The sequence below is a fragment of the Bubalus bubalis genome, chromosome 18, assembly GCF_019923935.1.
Source record: "Bubalus bubalis isolate 160015118507 breed Murrah chromosome 18, NDDB_SH_1, whole genome shotgun sequence".
Classification (NCBI taxonomy): domain Eukaryota; kingdom Metazoa; phylum Chordata; class Mammalia; order Artiodactyla; family Bovidae; genus Bubalus; species Bubalus bubalis.
Genome location: NC_059174.1, coordinates 20,935,183 through 20,949,885, shown reverse-complemented (window position 1 = coordinate 20,949,885; position 14,703 = coordinate 20,935,183).

The following is a 14,703-nucleotide window of genomic DNA, read 5'->3' as shown; positions in this document are numbered from 1 at the left end:
GTTTTTGAACCTCATGTCTCCTATGATGCCTCTTCCTCTGAGTCTGATCCTGGAGGTCAGTTTAATTATATGTAACGTTCATTGAAAGTGAGTATTAGTTGCTCAGTCGTGTCTAACTCTTTGCGACCCCATGGACTGTAGCCTGCCAGGCTCCTCTGTCCATGGAATTCTCCAGGCAAAAATACTAGAGTGGGTTGCCATTCTCTTCTCCAGAGGATCTTCCCATTCCAGGGATGGAACCCAGGTTTCCTGCATTACAGGCAGATTCTTTGCCATCTGAGTCACCAGGAAAGCCCCCCAAAATAAATCATTCTGGGCAAGAATGCTGAAGTGGGTAGCCATTCCCTTCTCAGCGATTGTCTAAGAGATTAAAAAAAAAAAAGTTCATGAGCCATAAAGAGTTGTATGTACCTCTTGATCCATTATTCCTAAAGAGAAGGGTTAACCACAAACCACTTCTTCATGCTTTTTGATTCCCTTTGGGTTTTGGCCACAACTACACAAAGAAGAAATTGAAGTTGGGATGAATAAAAGGCAAGAAGCAGTTAAGAAGCAAGTCCACTGAGTAGCTGGCCTCAGTGCCTGCCTTTCAAACAGCCCTTGCTATTTAATTTAAAGGAGAAATTGAAGACCTGGTCATAAATATAAGGCAAAAGTCAATGACAATGCGATGAAAATCTTACCACCATGCTCTGAGAAAGAGCTCCCTGGTGCCCGAGCTAAATAAAATAAGGCAGTGGTGAACACCATGGGTCAGACAGTATTGTGTGAAAGTTCTTCTCTCCGAGAACACAAAGTGGGAAATCCAATTGCATTTGGAAAATGGAGTGTTATAAGCGGGGCAGGGGAGACCTTATTGGACTCCATGGGCTTGCGCCTAAAGGAAAGGCAAGGGGATTTTGGGTGAGGGAATTTTGAAGCTGGAGTCATTGCATTCATGAGAACTGATGAAAGGGAGTCTGCTTTGATGACAAAAAGTTGTAAAAGAATATTCTAGAACTTAAAATTTTTTATTAGGATATAATTGCTTTACAATATTGTGTTAGTTTCTGCTCTACAAGGAAGTGAATCAGCTATATGTACACATATATCCCCTCCCTTGTGAGCCACCCTCCTACCCCCAGCCCCACATCCCACCCATCTCGGTCATCACAGAGCACTGTTGAGCTCCCTGTGCTACGCAGCAGCTTCCGACTAGCCATCTATTTCACATGTGGCTGTGTATATATGGCAATGCTACTCTTCCAATTTGTCCCACCCTCCCCACCTTACCCCATGTCCACATAGCCATTCTCTACATCTGTGTCTTTATTCCTGCCCTTCACATTGGGTTCATCTCTGTAGTTTTTCTCAACTCCATATATATGTATTAATATGTGATATTTGTTTTTCTCTTTCTGACTTACTGTACTCTGCATGACAGACTCTAGTTTCAACCATATCACTACAAATGAACCAGTTTTGATCCTTTTTATGGCTGAGTAATATTCCATTATATATATACCACATCTTCTTTATCCATTCTTTATACCACATATATATATATATACCACATCTTCTTTATCCATTCATCTGTCAGTGGATGTTTAGGTTGCTTCCATGTCCCAGCTATTGTAAATAGTGCTGCCATGAACAAGAATATTCTAGAACTTTTAGTAGGCCCAAGAGAAAGTTGCCAGGAAGGAAGAATCAAATGCTCTTATGAGGCAGCAAAGTGGTTAAAAACCAAGGGTTTTGAGGTCAGATGTAAGTTCAAATCTCTGCTCTGAAATTTCAAATCTGTGTAAAGTCGGGGAAGCACTTAGGTCATATAAGCCACAGTTTCCTCTTTCTACAGTGGAGAGCAGTTCCTTACCTGATAGAGTTGTTTGTCAGATTAAATAAGATAATACCAGAACACAGCACAGCGTGCATGGCATGTGCAGCTGTAACTGTGCAGGTTGTTGTGAAATGACATAAGTGGTGAGAAATCTTACCAATATTGGTGATACACCGTCTCTGGGTAATTTAGATTCTCAATTCTAAAGCGGGAGGCTTTCTTTCCTACTTTATTCTGACTTAAAGAATTCCACCCTTTTATGTAGACAAAGTGTTATTTAGAGATTTCCAATATGTCACCTTGATTTTACTGTTTACATAGATGAAAAGTGTTTTTTGTAGATTCTCCTTTTGATATACTATGATCTGTCAACAGTTAATAAAAAAAGACTTATTTTGACCAAGATAGTCTGTCAATTCAGTCAAACAACTAGTTTGACAGATTCTATCCCCTCCCTAGACTGGAGTGACAGGCTGTTTGTTTGCCAACTGGATCTAATTGACTAAATGTTTTGGTACCTCGTCGACACAGACTTGAGTGATGTTTTTTTCTTTGTTATTTGCATGGAAAAAGGTACTGAATCTGAAGAAATTGGGTTTATCCTGGTGAATTGACACTGGTGCTTTTGTGTTTGCTTTTTAATTTGGTCCTCTGAGAGCTTAAGATCCAAAGGGAATAGGGAGAATTTAGAAGAAGAGATTGGAAAATGATTCCTGAATGGATCCTGGGTAATTAGTTATCACGCTCAGGGGCTGGGGGTGTTAGATTGAAAAGCGTGGGCAGCTTAAAAATAACTTGGCCCTGAGGACCCCTCCCCAGGATCTGGGACAACCTGCGATAGTTGTGAGAAAGCCCTATTTGTTTCCAATTTTGGTACCCCTCACTTCTTCGACCAGTGTAGTGAAGGTTGAATTTTTCTGGCCTCTCAACATTTATTTCTAATCCTTTAAGGAGTAATTCCTTAATTTTCACTTGGATAATTATCTGTCCTAAGCTTAGAGGAGGTTTACTTTGTTGAACTTAGATCAGATTACCCTGCTCTCTTTTCAACTGGTCAAAAGGTAGGTCCAGTCTCTTCCCTGGAGCTTGGAATCTTTAGCATTTTAAAGGCAAAAAATGTATGAGGAGCTCATGCATTATAGTTGGGGAACTATGAGAAGAGGTGGTGTCATTCCTGTTCTTCAGACCCCTGGTCCACCCTGCTTTCTGTACTTTTCGGACCTGTTGGTCCTCCAGCCTTCTCCTCAAGCCCCTAATCCTAACTCCTTCCTCATATCATTCGAATGCATTCCTTTTCCCACTAAGCTGCTGCTGCTGCTGCTAAATCGCTTGTCGTGTCCCACTCCGTATGACCCCAGAGACAACAGCCCACCAGGCTCCCCTGTCCCTGGGATTCTCCAGGCAAGAACACTGGAGTGGGTTGCCATTTCCTTCTCCATCCCACTAAGCTAGTCAGATTCTATTTCTGTGACTTGTGAACAAAGACGGGGACTATCACTACTGGTTGCCCAGCCAACAGGCCTCTCCTCTATATTCTGTGCTCACGGGTCTGCCTTGCACAATAGTGGCTGATTATGTATTCACTCTCATGGCGTTTCTTGACTGTAAGCACAGAGTGGCTGAATGCATTTATTACGGCTGCTGTGACAGAGTGCCACAGGCTGGGTGACTTCAGTCTCGGAAGTGAATTGTCCCGCAGTTCTGAAAGCTGAAATCCCAAGATACAGGACTTCCAACTTGGTTGGTTCCTTCTGAGGGCCGCGAAGGAGGTATGTGCTCTGGGTTTGTCTTTTTTGATTCTTTTTTAAAAAAGCTATTTATTTGGCTGTCTTAGTTGCAGTGTGTGGGCTCTCTAGCTGCAGTGGATCAGCTTAGTTGCCCCATGGCGTGTGGGATCTTAGTTCCTCAACCACAGATCAAACCTGCATCCCTGAATTACAAGGCAGATTCTTAACCACTGGACCACGAGGGAAGACCCTCCTTGGTTTTTAAATGACCATCTTTGTTCTGTGTCTTCACATCATCTTCCCTTTGTCCATGCTCATGTTCAAAGTTCCTGTTCTTATAAGACCATTGGTCATATTGTATGAGGAGCCACTCTAATGACTTCCCTTTAATTTGATGATCTTTGTAAAGACGTTATCTACAAATAAGGTCACACTCTGAGATGCTGGGGGTTAGGACTTCAACACATGGATTTTGGGGAGGCACAATTCAGCCCTTCAGGCAGTCAGTTCTTTCACTCAGTCATGTCCTACTCTTTGCGACCCCATGAATTGCAGCACGCCAGGCCTCCCTGTCCATCACCAACTCCCGGAGTTCACTCAAACTCACATCCATTGAGTCGGTGATGCCATCCAGCCATCTCATCCTCTGTCGTCCCCTTCTCCTCCTGCCCCCAATCCCTCCCAGCATCAGAGTCTTTTCCAATGAGTCAACTCTTCGCATGAGGTGGCCAAAGTCCTGGAGTTTCAGCTTTAGCATCATTCCTTCCAAAGAAATCCCAGGGCTGATCTCCTTCAGAATGGACTGGTTGGATCTCCTTGCAGTCCAAGGGACTCTCAAGAGTCTTCTCCAACACCACAGTTCAAAAGCATCACTTCTTCGGCTCTCAGCCTTCTTCACAGTCCAACTCTCACATCTATACATGACCACAGGAAAAACCATAGCCTTGACCAGACGGACCTTTGTTGGCAAAGTAATGTCTCTGCTTTTGAATATGCTATCTAGGTTGGTCGTAACTTTCCTTCCAAGGAGTAAGCGTCTTTTAATTTCATGGCTGCGATCACCATCTGCAGTGATTTTGGAGCCTCCCAAAATAAAGTCTGACACTGTTTCCACTGTTTCCCCAACTATTTCCTATGAAGTGATGGAACCAGATGCCATGATCTTCGTTTTCTGAATGTTGAGCTTTAAGCCAAATTTTTCACCCTCCTCTTTCACTTTCATCAAGAGGCTTTTTAGTTCCTCTTCACTCTCTGCCATAAGGGTGGTGTCGTCTGCATATCTGAGGTTATTGATATTTCTTCTGGCAGTCTTGATTCCAGTTTGTGCTTCTTCCAGCCCAGAGTTTCTCATGATGTACTCTGCATAGAAGTTAAATAAGCAGGGTGACAATATACAGCCTTGACGTACTCCTTTTCCTATTTGGAACCAGTCTGTTGTTCCATGTCCAGTTCTAACTGTTGCTTCCTGACCTGCATACAGGTTTCTCAAGAGGCAGGTCAGGTGGTCTGATATTACCATCTCTTTCAGAATTTTCCACAGTTTATTGTGATACACACAGTCAGAGGCTTTGGCATAGTCAATAAAGCAGAAATAGATGTTTTTCTGGAACTCTCTTGCTTTTTTGATGGTCCAGCAGATGTTGGCAATTTGATCTCTGGTTCCTCTGCCTTTTTTAAAACCAGCCCTTAATAGGGATCAAATGACACAGTCCCCACCAATGAGGCATAAGACGAATACTATTCCTGGAAGTTCTCCTGCGTGTTTGCAGAGAGAGATGTAGACATAAAGGGTTTGTTCTCTCCCTTCCTGCTTTGGGTGCTGTAGTGTTAGGGTGCAATGTCCAGGGTGATGACAGCCATATTGTGATCAGGAGGTAATAATTTGGAGGTTCAAACTACACATGCAGAATGGTGAAGTTAAAGGAAGGGAAAAACATAAAGAATAAAGTTCCCTGACACAATGCTAAAACAACTCAGAAACACCTAGTTTCATATGTAGATATGTAAGATAATAGAATGCTTTATTGTTTAAACTACTGTTACTCTTCACCTTTCTTCCTTGTGATAGAACTGCCCCCAGATCCAATAAAATCCTCAGTGGCTTATGTCTTCACTCTTCTCATTTTTCCCACACTCACAGATTATTAATTTAGGAAAAGTGCAGATATTTGATCTCCAGTCTGATGATCTGAGAAAATATTTGAAGTGATGATAATATTTCAAGATCATCCAGTCAGGTCACTTCTCATCTGCTGCACAAATCCCTTAGTTCTGGGCACAGCCAGAACTTGTTTCTAGCTGCCTCTAGGTCAAAACTCCAAATTTCTTGGAAAGGCCAAAGGTCCATAAATGCTTGGATTGACTATGATTAGGGACCCTGGGGTCACAGAATACTAATGTGAGTGCCAGAGTACTTGTGAACAAAGTTTCTTTTAAAAATATTTTACCATAAGATTTAAAAGTACAATTTAAAGGTTACACTCCATTTAGTTATCATTAATACAAAATATTGGTTATATTCTGTGTGCTCAATATATCCTTGAGCTTATCTTATACCCAATAGTTTGTCCCCCTACCCACATCCCAACAATTTCCATCCCCTCCTTTCCCAACTGATAACCACTAGTTTGTTCTCTATATCTGTGGGTCTGCAAAATGTAGTTCTTAGGATAGTCTGGCGGGGGAAGTGTGTGTGTGTGTGTGTGTGTGTGTGTGTGTGTGTGTGTTTGTGTGTATGTGTGAGAGAGAGAGAGGGGGGAGAGAGAGTGCTGGCAGACTCTCTAAACAGTATCTCTGAGAGGTGTGGTTGTCAGCTTTCCTGTGAAAACAAACCATCCTGAAATCTCACCAATTTCCCACGAAAAACATTTCTATCTCACTTCACACGTGCCGTGGCTCTGCCCTGTGTTTTCCCTTCCAGCCAGGTGCCAGGTGGAAGGAGCCATCCTTATTTGGGAGATGTCTTTCTTTTCACAAACAAAAGAACAAGAGGCTGAACCAATCTATGCACCTGAAAGCTTCCCCTTGGATGTAGCTTGGCTCAGATCTGCTCACAGTCCATTGGCCAAAGGAGTCCCCCAGCCCAGCCTGACACTGGGGCTGGGGGTGCACACCACCTCCAGGAAGGCTTCTCTGGTTTCTTACCAATGGGCAGGAGGTGGGATCCTCTATCAGAACACAAATAAGTGGGAACCATCACACCGTTGGTCAGAACAGGTTTTGGCAACAATAATTGACCTTTAACAAGTCTTTAAAATGTGCTAGAGACTGTGCTAAGAGCTTTATGCAAATTACCTTGTTTAATGATCTCAATAACCTTATGAAATAAACACTATTATCTTCATTTTACAGAGCAGAAAACAGAAGCTTGGAGAGGTTAAACAGCTTGCCTCCTGCTCTGCAGCCTCGGGGGGATGCTTAGATTCATAAACTGAGGTGCATCCATTTCCTTTCAATTTCCAGCTTTTAGAAGCTGGCCCTTGATGCATGGCCCCTTCTTCTGTTTTCAGTTAAGTGGATTGAGTCCTCATAAGGTATCACTCCCACCCTCTTTCTTTTTTTAAAAAAGTATTAATTTGTTTTTGGCTGTGCTGGATCTTCTCAGGTCCACAGGCTTTTCTCTAGTTGCAGAAAGTGGGGGCTACTCACCATGGGGGCTTCTCTTTTGCTGAACATGGGCACTTGGGCTTTAGGAGTTGTGGCGCGTGGGCTTAGTGGCTCTGCAGGCATGCGGGATCTTCCTGGACCAGGGATTGAACCCATGTCCCCTGCATTGGAAGGCAGATTCTTAACCACTGAAGCACCGGGGAAGCCCTTCCCTGCGTCTACTGTCAGGGCCACTTCTCTGCCTGTCTCTTCTGACTCTCTCTTCCACTTGTAAGGACCCCTGTGATGACATTGTGCCCATCCAGATGATCCAGAATTGTCTTTCCATCTCTGGGTCCTTACTCACACCTGCATGACCCTTTTGCCATGGAAGCTAACATATTCACAGGTTCTAGGGATTCATATGTGGACATCTATGTGTGCTTACTCAGTTGTGTCCAAATCTTTGTGACTCCATGGGCTGTAGCCCACCAGGCTCCACTGGCCTTGCGGTTTCCCAGGCAGGAATCCTGGAGAGGGTTTCCATTTCCTCTTCCAGGGGATCCTCCTGACCCAGGGATCAAATCTATGTCCCCAGCATTGGCAGGCAGATTCTTTGCCACTGAGCCACTTGGGAAGCCCAGACATCTTTGGGGGACTATTCTTCTGCCTACCATATATATCACTCTTCCTTGGGTGCTATATATGGCCTCCAAGAAACTGCTGAAAAAAGGGCAAAGATAACCATCCCTTCCACTCTCATTTACACTGATTTCCCCATAAATCAAGACCAATGGTGCTTGACGCACAAATTAAGAAGAAGAGACTGTAATTCAGGGAATCGATGCAGAGCTCAAAGCTGATCATCTAGTTCTTAGTTGTGAAGGGGAGAGAGCCTCTTGCTGGCTCTGGAAAAACCAAGGGATTTCATTACTAGCATTCCTGGCATGATGCCATAATGAATATATGGTAACAATATTACTAAGAGCGAAAACATACAATTATGCCCTTAAAAATGTCAACATGAAAAGTAAACTTAATAAAAGATAGGCAGAGGCACATACATAACAAAGATTATCTTTAATAATGAAATTATTTATGATCAAACATTTTTACTTCATTTCGGTTCAATTCTAAAATAGTCACAATAATGTCAAGATTAAATATTCATGCTAGCAGAAACAACCTAATTGGGAGGTTATTAAAGCTTCAAATTAAGTTTCTTTTTCTTTTCCTAACCAAAAATTCTGCCTAGAATGGTACCAGGGGATTTCTAGCACACGTGTTTTATTAATGTGGATTTGTGGGGCCAAGAAAAGGGTTACGTCAGAAGAGGTTAAGCCTGAGTTCCTAGGCGATACTAATGAGACATTCTCTGTCTCTCCCTTGAGTCTCCAGAATAGTGCTTACTACTCATGCTTTTCTTGGTACAGAGCTGGTTGTTGCTTGGGGTATAACAAGCTGTTGCTTGCTGCCTTCTAAACCACCCCAAAACTTAAAACAATCATCTCATTGTGCACAATTCTGTCACAATTTCTGCTGGCCTTTCCCTGGTCTCATTTGGGGTCACTTATGATTGCCTGTTTGGAACTAGTTGGCTAAGATGCCTGACTCACATATGTGGTGGTTGGTGCTTGGTTAGCATGGGGGCACTTGTGTCTGGGAGACTAGGCTTTTTAAATGGTGCCTGGGTTCCAAAAAGAGAGAGACAGACCCCAGCGTGCTAGTTCTTCCCAAGTTGCTGACCATAAGGTAACATATTCAGAAGTTCTGAGGATGAATCTGCTACCCACTCTAGTATTCTTACCTGGAGAATCCCACAGACAGAGAAGCCTGGAAGGCTACAGTCTATTGGGTCACACAGAGTTGCACACAGCTGGGTGATTAATCACGCATGCACGCATGTGAGTATGTTACCTTTCATATTTGTTGATGTCCTATTGACCAAAGCCTGATAAGACTTTGGACTTTGTCAGTTGCCTGACAAGACAACCGTCATAGTAGAAGGAAATACATGTGAGCCTGGGTACAAGGAGGCATGTTCCACTGATGGCCATGATTGTATCCATCTACTGCAAGGGGAATCATCTAACATTCTCTAGAGATAAATGACACAGGAAAGGGAGTATGTTTTATGCCTGTCCTAAAGGGATTGCTACCCCAAACAAAGAGTTCATACACATTTTGGCCATTCAGCGACAAACTCCCCAAAAAGTTCCTGATGGTTTTTCAAATGCATTGGGCAGAAGTGGAGAGCTGGTAGTTAATGGCTCACAAATTGTTTAATTCTCACCATAAACTGAGATGTATGTAACAATCATTTCAGCTGACAGGACTTGACACTGAGCACATATTTGTGTCATTACAGTGTCTGAACCCAGGTTCAAATTGTGCTTATCCAAAGAACTGTTTACATGTATTTCTGTGTATCTGGGGGTACTCAGACAGATTTTCTAGTTATTTACTTTATTGATTCCTGAGAGAGGACTGTTGAAATCTCCAGTAATAGCTGTAGGTTTGCCTTTTTCTCCTTTTCAGTTCTGTCAGTTTTGCTTTATATATTTTGAAGCTCTGTTATTGAGTGTTCATATTTAGGACTATTAGATCTTAATGATTTACCTTTTTATCACTAGGTGTTAGATGTCATATCTTTAATATAGCAATACCATTAGAAGATTCCTGGTGATATTCCTGTTCTGAAGTCTACTTTGTTTAATATTTATAAAGGCACTCCAGCTTCTATTCTTTCATTTTTAACCTACCTGTATTTCTTGCCTCTGATGACTTGGGGGATTAAAAAAAAATGGATGGTTTTCAGCAATTTGATTATGGTATCTTGGTTCAGTTTTCTTTAAGTTCATTCTGCTGCCTGGTTCATGAGACTTCTTGAATCTGTGGGCTTATAGACCTCTGGATGAATTTTCTTTCTTTGTCAGTCACTTTCATTTTTTAATTGATGATTGACAAGCAAATCCTAAACAAGTTTTGAATTTGCCAAGACACAAAAGAACAGAATATTCATTGACTCATTCTTTTTGGGACAGAAGATTTAAATTGATTTAGGGATCAAATGTCCCTGGTGGCTCAGATGGTGAAGAATCTGCCTACAATGCAGGAGACACTGGTTTGATCCCTGGTTTGAGAAGATTTGCCTGGAGAAGGGAATGGCAACCCACTCCAGTATTCTTGCGTGAAGAATTCCATGGACAGAAGGCTACAGTCCATAGGGTCACAAAATATCAGACATGACTGAGCAACTAACTTTCACTTTTTCAGAGATCGAAAATTTTCTATAAGAAATCAGGATGGTTGGCTCATGGTCTATTGGGCTGGGCAAAAAGTTAGCTTGGGTTTTTCCATAGGATGTTATGGGAAAACCAGAATGAACTTTTTGTCCAACCCCAAGACATCTGCCATTTATATGCTGTGTAAATTTAGGCCAATCCTAATTTGAAAGTGAGGGATATGGATCTTCTGAAGCCCTTTCCAACCCCTGTATTTCAATGCAATGTATTTCAATGATTTAACGCAGCTTGTTTAAGATTTGCCCTAGAAATCATTAATCTCATGTGATAATTTATCTAAAAAGGACTTTCCTGTTCAAAGACATGTAGGGAGCTTTGCGTGCTTTGGTATCTCCTAGACTTTAAAATGCCATTAAATAAATAACAGTAAGTCCCCTACATGAACGTTGACATTCTAGGAATCAGAGAACTAAGATGGACTGGAATGGGTGAATTTAACTTAGATGACCATTGTATCTACGACTGTGGGCAGGAATCCCTTAGAAGAAATGGAGTAGACATCATGGTCAACAAAGAGTCTGAAATGCAGTACTTGGATGCAGTCTCAAAAATGACAGAATGATCTCTGTTCGTTTCCAAGGCAAACCATTCAATATCACAGTAACCCAAGCCTATGCCCCAACCAGTAATGCTGAAGAAGCTGAAGTTGAACGGTTCTATGAAGACCTACAAGACCTTTTAGAGCTAACACCCAAAAAAGATGTCCTTTTCATTATAGGAGACTGGAATGCAAAAGTAGGAAGTCAAGAAACACCTGGAGCAACAGGCAAATTTGGCCTTGGAATACGGAATGAAGCAGGGCAAAGACTAATAGAGTTTTGCCAAGAGAACACATTAGTCATAGCAAACATTCTCTTCCAACAACACAAGAGAAGACTCTACACACGGACATCACCAGATGGTCAACACCAAAATCAGATGATTATATTTTTTGCAGCCAAAGATGGAGAAGCTCTATACAGTCAGCAAAAACAAGACTGGGAGCTGACTGTGGCTCAGATCATGAACTCCTTATTGCCAAATTCAGACTTAAATTGAAGAAAGTAGGGAAAACCACTAGACCATTCACGTATGACCTAAATGAAATCCCTTATGACTATACAGTGGAAGTGAGAAATAGATTTAAGGGCCTAGATCTGATAGACAGAGTGCCTGATGAACCATGGATGGAGGTTTGTGACATTTTACAGGAGACAGGGATCAAGACTATCCCCAAGAAAAAGAAATGCAAAAAAGTGAAATGGCTGTCTGAGGAGGCCTTACAAATAGCTGTGAAAAGAAGAGAAGTGAAAAGCAAAGGAGAAAAGGAAAGACATTCCCATTTGAATGCAGAGTTCCAAAGAATAGCAAGAAGAGATAAGAAAGCCTTCCTCAGCGATCAATGCAAAGAAATAGAGGGAAAAAACAGAATGGGAAAGACTAGAGATCTTTTCAAGAAAATTAGAGATACCAAGGGAAAATTTCATGCAAAGATGGGCTCGATAAAGGACAGAAATGGTATGGACCTAACAGAAGCAGAAGATATTAAGAAGAGATGGCAAGAATACACAGAAGAACTGTACAAAAAAGATCTTCACGACTGAGATCATCACGATGGTGTGATCACTCACCTAGAGCCAGTCATCCTGGAATGTGAAGTCAAGTGGGCCTTAGAAAGCATCACTATGAACAAAGCTAGTAGAGGTGATGGAACTCCAGTTGAGCTATTCCAAATCCTGAAAGATGATGCTGTGAAAGTGCTGCACTCAATATGCAAGCAAATTTGGAAAACTCAGCAGTGGCCACAGAACTGGAAAAGGTCAGTTTTCATTCCAATCCCAAAGAAAGGCAATGCCAAAGAATGCTCAAACTACCGCACAATTGCACTCATCTCACACGCTAGTAAAGTAATGCTCAAAATTCTCCAAGCCAGGCTTCAGCAATACGTGAACTGTGAACTTCCAGATGTTCAAGCTGGTTTTAGAAAAGGCAGAGGAACCAGAGATCTAATTGCCAACATCCGCTGAATCATGGAAAAAGCAAGAGAGCTCCAGAAAAACATCTATTTCTGCTTTATTGACTATGCCAAAGCCTTTGACTGTGTGGATCACAATAAACTGTGGAAAATTCTGAAAGAGATGGGAATACCAGACCACCTGACCTGCCTCTTGAGAAACCTGTATGCAGGTCAGGAAGCAACAGTTAGAACTGGACATGGAACAACAGACTGGTTCCAAATAGGAAAAGGAGTATGTCAAGGCTGTATATTGTCACCCTGTTTATTTAACTTATATGCAGAGTACATCATGAGAAACGCTGGGCTGGAAGAAGCACAAGCTGGAATGAAGATTGCCGGTAGAAATATCAATAACCTTAGATATGTAGATGACACCACCCTTATGGCAGAAAGTGAAGAGGAACTAAAGAGCCTCCTGATGAAAGTGAAAGAGGAGGGTGAAAAAGTTGGCTTAAAGCTCAACATTCAGAAAATGATCATGGCATCTGGTCCCATCGCTTCATGGGAAATAAGTAGGGAAACAGTGGAAACAGTGTCAGACTTTATTTTTTTGGGCTCCAAAATCACTGCAGATGGTGTTTGCAGCCAGGAAATTAAAAGACGCTTACTCCTTGGAAAGAAAGTTATGACCAACCTAGATAGCATATTAAAAAACAGAGACATTACTTTGTTAGCGAAGGTCCATCTAGTGAAGGCTATGGTTTTTCCAGTAGTCATGTATGGATGTGAGGGTTGGACTATAAAGAAAGCTGAGTGCCTAAGAATTGATGCTTTTGAATTGTGGTGTTGGAGAAGACTCTTGAGAGTTCTTGGACTGCAAGGAGATCCAACTAGCCCATTCTAAAGGAGATCAGTCCTGGGTGTTCATTGGAAGGACTGATGCTAAAGCTGCAACTCCAATACTTTGGCCACCTCATGCAAAGAGTTGACTCATTGGAAAAGACCCTGATGCTGGGAAGGATTGGGGGCAGGAGAAGAAAGGGACAACAGAGGATGAGATGGCTGGATGGCATCACCAACTCCATGGACATGGGTTTGGGTGGATTCTGGGAGTTGGTGATGGACAGTGAAGCCTGGTGTGGTGCAATTCATGGTGTGGCAAAGAGTCGGACACGACTGAGCAACTGAACTGAACTGAAGTCCCCTACATTTTAATCTTCAAGTTGTGAACTTTCAAAGATGTGAATGTGCTCAGAGAAATGACAGAGACAAGAGGAAGAAGAATCAACTGAAGGACTGAAGAGATTCATGATGCAGGAAATGACAAGAGGATTTTCTTTATTTGAGGAGACACTGTTAGCACAGAACCCAAATGTGGACCAGTAGATGAAGGTTGCAGCAGACATTCAGAATGCAATTCAGTGCTACCATGGCATCTATGATGAAAGAAAAGAAGAGCTAGTACTCAGACATCACTGGATCATTTTTTTCAAGCGGGTGGATAGAACTGAATCCAGCAAGGGACCAGAACCTGTGCCATTAACGTGAGACATGAGTGAAATCACAGCTTTCCCTCTATCTCCTATTACTGATGATCCTTCAGCTCTACCATCTCCCATTATCTCTCAGCTCTACCATCTTCCCATGAGAAAACAGGCAACAAGAGCTACTGACTGGAGGAGTGAGTCAGTAACTCTTCTTGCCTGTTAGCTTGATGCCAGCCCTGTATGCCAGCCGTTGTACTGTACTACTCTACTTTTCAAGACACTGAACTATAAGATTAAGCATAATTTCTTTATGTTTTGTGTTTGTTTTTAATGTATTATTTGTGTGAAAAGTATTATGAACCTATTACAGTACAGTCCTATATAGCGAGTGTGATAGTCGGGTACCTAGGCTAGCTTTGCTGAATTTAGGAACAGATTGGGCTTAAATGGAATGGAACTCATTTGTATGCAGGGGCCTTACTGTACCTGTCATTACTTTATGCTCAACTAAGGAAGACACTGCTACCAACTAAACCATGAGATAATTCTATCTTAGCACTTAGAATTTCTATTTTTGATTTATTAAAAGAGTTTAATTTTTATGTAGCTCTTTCTTTCTTTTTGTCATCATCACTGTTGGCTGCACCTGAAGAAGAAAATCTAAGTGAGTTAAATTGCTGAGGTTTCCTTCATGTTGAGTTTGACTCTTGTGCATCATTTGTTTGACTCCAAGAGTCACTGATATGTGAAGTTTTCCACCAGGCATTGTCTTCTAGGTCAGCAGGAGTTTGGGTGATGCAACACTTCTTAAAGACATGCTCCACTACTGTCTCTGGGATTTTCT